This window comes from Teleopsis dalmanni, chromosome X (assembly GCF_002237135.1).
Source record: "Teleopsis dalmanni isolate 2A chromosome X, ASM223713v2, whole genome shotgun sequence".
NCBI classification, from domain to species: Eukaryota; Metazoa; Arthropoda; class Insecta; order Diptera; family Diopsidae; genus Teleopsis; species Teleopsis dalmanni.
The window spans coordinates 102,166,037-102,171,030 of NC_051848.1; positions in this window are offsets into that span (position 1 = coordinate 102,166,037).

Below are 4,994 nucleotides of genomic sequence, written 5' to 3' on the forward strand. Positions count from 1 at the left end.
ATGATTTGCATAAGTAATTATTTGAAAATAATTTCTGTTGTACGAATACGAGAACGAGTACGCATAATTACCGTACATTGTCTATAAAGTTTTGTTGTAACATTGAAAAAATATTGTAAATTTTTTGCATTGCTATTTACTGTTATTCACGATTTAAAAAATTTTTGTTGCATTCACCATATTGAGTGGTGCTCGTGTCGGTTATCTTCATTTCTTGAACTACGAATTTATTACTACATTTTTGGTTTATCATAACCAAACGTAACTGTAAATAAAGAAATTTAACATGAATCGGACTAGAAGAAAAATTGAACGCCCAAAGAATCCCTACTCAACCGGTAATATATTTTCGAGATGGAGTTTCTGGTGGATGAGAAAAATATTTCATAAGGGTTTGCAAGGACCACTTGAAGAGGAAGAGTTATATCAGCACCGTAAAGACTTAGATAGTGAACGAGTAACTACAAAGTTTTCGTAAAAACAAGACGGTGCAATAATCCGTTCGCGTAGTTTAACTGCTGTGTATTTTATTTTAGAAGATTTAGTGTTTCCAGCAGAGATCGTAGGCAAACGTATTCGTGCCAAATTGGATGGCACCCAAATTATATATAAAGGTGCATTTGGATAAGAATCTACAAACAACCATTGAGCACAAAGTAAGTGTTAAATAACACTTATTTCATTAAATCTTTTTTGCACTTGTGTTTTTTGCTGTTTAAAATTAGTGGTCCAATGTTTCGTTTACGCTTCATATATTGGTAACATTCATCAAATTTAATGAGTCTAGCAATTAACTTGCAGCAATTAATTCAATATGTCTAAATAATAATAATTCATTAAACAGAATAATATAACAATTTTGCATGATTTGCATAAGGAATTATTTGAAAATAATTTCTGTTGTACGAATACGAGAACGAGTACGCGTAATTACCGTACATTGTCTATAAAGTTTTGTTATAACATTGAAAAAATATTGTAAATTTTTTGCATTGCTATTTACTGTTATTCACGATTTAAAAAATTTTTGTTGCATTTATCATATTGAGTGGTGCTCGTGTCGGTTATCTTCATTTCTTTAACTTCGAATTTATTACTACATTTTTGGTTTATCATAACCAAACGTAACTGTAAATAAAGAAATTTAACATGAATCGGACTAGAAGAAAAATTGAACGCCTAAAGAATCCCTACTCAACCGCTAATATATTTTCGAGATGGAGTTTCTGGTGAGAAAAAAATATTTCATAAGGGTTTGACAAGGACCACTTGAAGAGAAAGACTTATATCAGCCCCGTAAAGACTTAGATAGTGAACGAGTAACTACAAAGTTTTCGTAAAAACAAGACGGTGCAATAATCCGTTCGCGTAGTTTAACTGCTGTGTATTTTATTTTAGAAGATTTAGTGTTTCCAGCAGAGATCGTAGGCAAATGTATTTGTGGCAAATTGGATGGCACCCAAATTATAAAGGTGCATTTGGATAAGAATCTACAAACGACCATTGAGCACAAAGTAAGTGTTAAATAACACTTATTTCATTAAATCTTTTTTTTGCACTTGTGGTTTTTGCTGTTTAAAATTAGTGGTCCAATGTTTCGTTTACGCTTCATTGCTCAAACTGAATTGTAGCTCATTCATATATTGGTAACATTCATCAAATTTAATGAGTCTAGCAATTAACTTGCAGCAATTAATTCAATATGTCTAAATAATAATAATTCATTAAACAGAATAATATAACAATTTTGCATGATTTGCATAAGGAATTATTTGAAAATAATTTCTGTTGTACGAATACGAGAACGAGTACGCGTGATTATCGTACATTGTCTATAAAGTTTTGTTGTAACATTGAAAAAGTGTTGTAAATTTTTTGCATTGCTATTTACTGTTATTCACGATTTAAAAAATTTTTGTTGCATTTACCATATTGAGTGGTGCTCGTGTCGGTTATCTTCATTTCTTGAACTTCGAATTTATTACTACATTTTTGGTTTATCATAATCAAACGTAACTGTAAATAAAGAAATTTAACATGAATCGGACTAGAAGAAAAATTGAACGCCCAAAGAATCCCTACTCAACCGCTAATATATTTTCGAGATGGAGTTTCTGGTGGATGAAAAAAATATTTCATAAGGGTTTGCAAGGACCACTTGAAGAGGAAGACTTATATCAGCACCGTAAAGACTTAGATAGTGAACGAGTAACTACAAAGTTTTCGTAAAAACAAGACTGTGCAATAATCCGTTCGCGTAGTTTAACTGCTGTGTATTTTATTTTAGAAGATTTAGTGTTTCCAGCAGAGATCGTAGGCAAACGTATTCGTGCCAAATTGGATGGCACCCAAATTATATATAAAGGTGCATTTGGATAAGAATCTACAAACGACCATTGAGCACAAAGTAAGTGTTAAATAACACTTATTTCATTAAATCTTTTTTTGCGCTTGTGTTTTTTGCTGTTTAAAATTAGTGGTCCAATGTTTCGTTTACGCTTCATTGCTCAAACTGAATTGTAGCTTATTCATATATTGGTAACATTCATCAAATTTAATGAGTGTAGCAATTAACTTGCAGCAATTAATTCAATATGTCTTAATAATAATAATTCATTAAACAGAATAATATAACAATTTTGCATGATTTGCATAAGGATAAGGAATTATTTGAAAATAATTTCTGTTGTACGAATACGAGAACGAGTACGCATAATTACCGTACATTGTCTATAAAGTTTTGTTGTAACATTGAAAAAATATTGTAAATTTTTTGCATTGTTATTTACTGTTATTCACGATTTAAGAAATTTTTGTTGCATTTACCATATTTGAGTGGTGCTCGTGTCGGTTATCTTCATTTCTTGAACTTCGAATTTATTACTACATTTTTGGTTTATCATAATCAAACGTAACTGTAAATAAAGAAATTTAACATCAATCGGACTAGAAGAAAAATTGAACGCCCAAAGAATCCCTACTCAACCGCTAATATATTTTCGAGATGGAGTTTCTGGTGGATGAGAAATATATTTCATAAGGGTTTGCAAGGACCACTTGAAGAGGAAGAGTTATATCAGCACCGTAAAGACTTAGATAGTGAACGAGTAACTACAAAGTTTTCGTAAAAACAAGACGGTGCAATAATCCGTTCGCGTAGTTTAACTGCTGTGTATTTTATTTTAGAAGATTTAGTGTTTTCAGCAGAGATCGTAGGCAAACGTATTCGTGCCAAATTGGATGGCACCCAAATTATATATAAAGGTGCATTTGGATAAGATCACAAACGACCATTGAGCACAAAGTAAGTTGTTTAAAATAACACTTATTTCATTAAATCTTTTTTTCCTGCACTTGTGTTTTTTGCTTTTAAAAATTAGTGGTCCAATGTTTCGTTTACGCTTCATTGCTCAAACTAATTGTAGCTCATTCATATATTGGTAACATTCATGCAAATTTAATGAGTCCTAGCAATTAACTTGCATGCAATTAATTCAATATGTCTAAATAATAATAATTCATTAAACAGAATAATATAACAATTTTGCATCATTTGCATAAGGATAAGGAATTATTTGAAAATAATTTCTGTTGTACGAATACGAGAACGAGTACGCGTAATTACCGTACATTGTCTATAAAGTTTTGTTGTAACATTGAAAAAATATTGTAAATTTTTTGCATTGCTATTTACTGTTATTCACGATTTAAAAAATTTTTGTTGCATTTACCATATTGAGTAGTGCTCGTGTCGGTTATCTTCATTTCTTGAACTTCGAATTTATTACTACATTTTTGGTTTATCATAACCAAACGTAACTGTAAATAAAGAAATTTAACATGAATCGGACTAGAAGAAAAATTGAACGCCCAAAGAATCCCTACTCAACCGCTAATATATTTTCGAGATGGAGTTTCTGGTGGATGAGAAATATATTTCATAAGGGTTTGCAAGGACCACTTGAAGAGGAAGAGTTATATCAGCACCGTAAAGACTTAGATAGTGAACGAGTAACTACAAAGTTTTCGTAAAAACAAGACGGTGCAATAATCCGTTCGCGTAGTTTAACTGCTGTGTATTTTATTTTAGAAGATTTAGTGTTTTCAGCAGAGATCGTAGGCAAACGTATTCGTGCCAAATTGGATGGCACCCAAATTATATATAAAGGTGCATTTGGATAAGAATCTACAAACGACCATTGAGCACAAAGTAAGTGTTAAATAACACTTATTTCATTAAATCTTTTTTTGCGCTTGTGTTTTTTGCTGTTTAAAATTAGTGGTCCAATGTTTCGTTTTACGCTTCATTGCTCAAACTGAATTGTAGCTCATTCATATATTGGTAACATTCATCAAATTTAATGAGTCTAGCAATTAACTTGCAGCAATTAATTCAATATGTCTATATAATAATAATTCATTAAACAGAATAATATAACAATTTTGCATGATTTGCATAAGGAATTATTTGAAAATAATTTCTGTTGTACGAATACGAGAACGAGTACGCGTAATTTTACCGTACATTGTCTATAAAGTTTTGTTATAACATTGAAAAAATATTGTAAATTTTTTGCATTGCTATTTACTATTATTCACGATTTAAAAAATTTTTGTTGCATTTATCATATTGAGTGGTGCTCGTGTCGGTTATCTTCATTTCTTGAACTTCGAATTTATTACTACATTTTTGGTTTATCATAACCAAACGTAACTGTAAATAAAGAAATTTAACATGAATCGGACTAGAAGAAAAATTGAACGCCCAAAGAATCCCTACTCAACCGCTAATATATTTTCGTGATGGAGTTTCTGGTGGATGAGAAAAATATTTCATATGGGTTTGCAAGGACCACTTGAAGAGGAAGACTTATATCAGCACCGTAAAGACTTAGATAGTGAACGAGTAACTACAAAGTTTTCGTAAAAACAAGACGGGGCAATAATCCGTTCGCGTAGTTTAACTGCTGTGTATTTTATTTTAGAAGATTTAG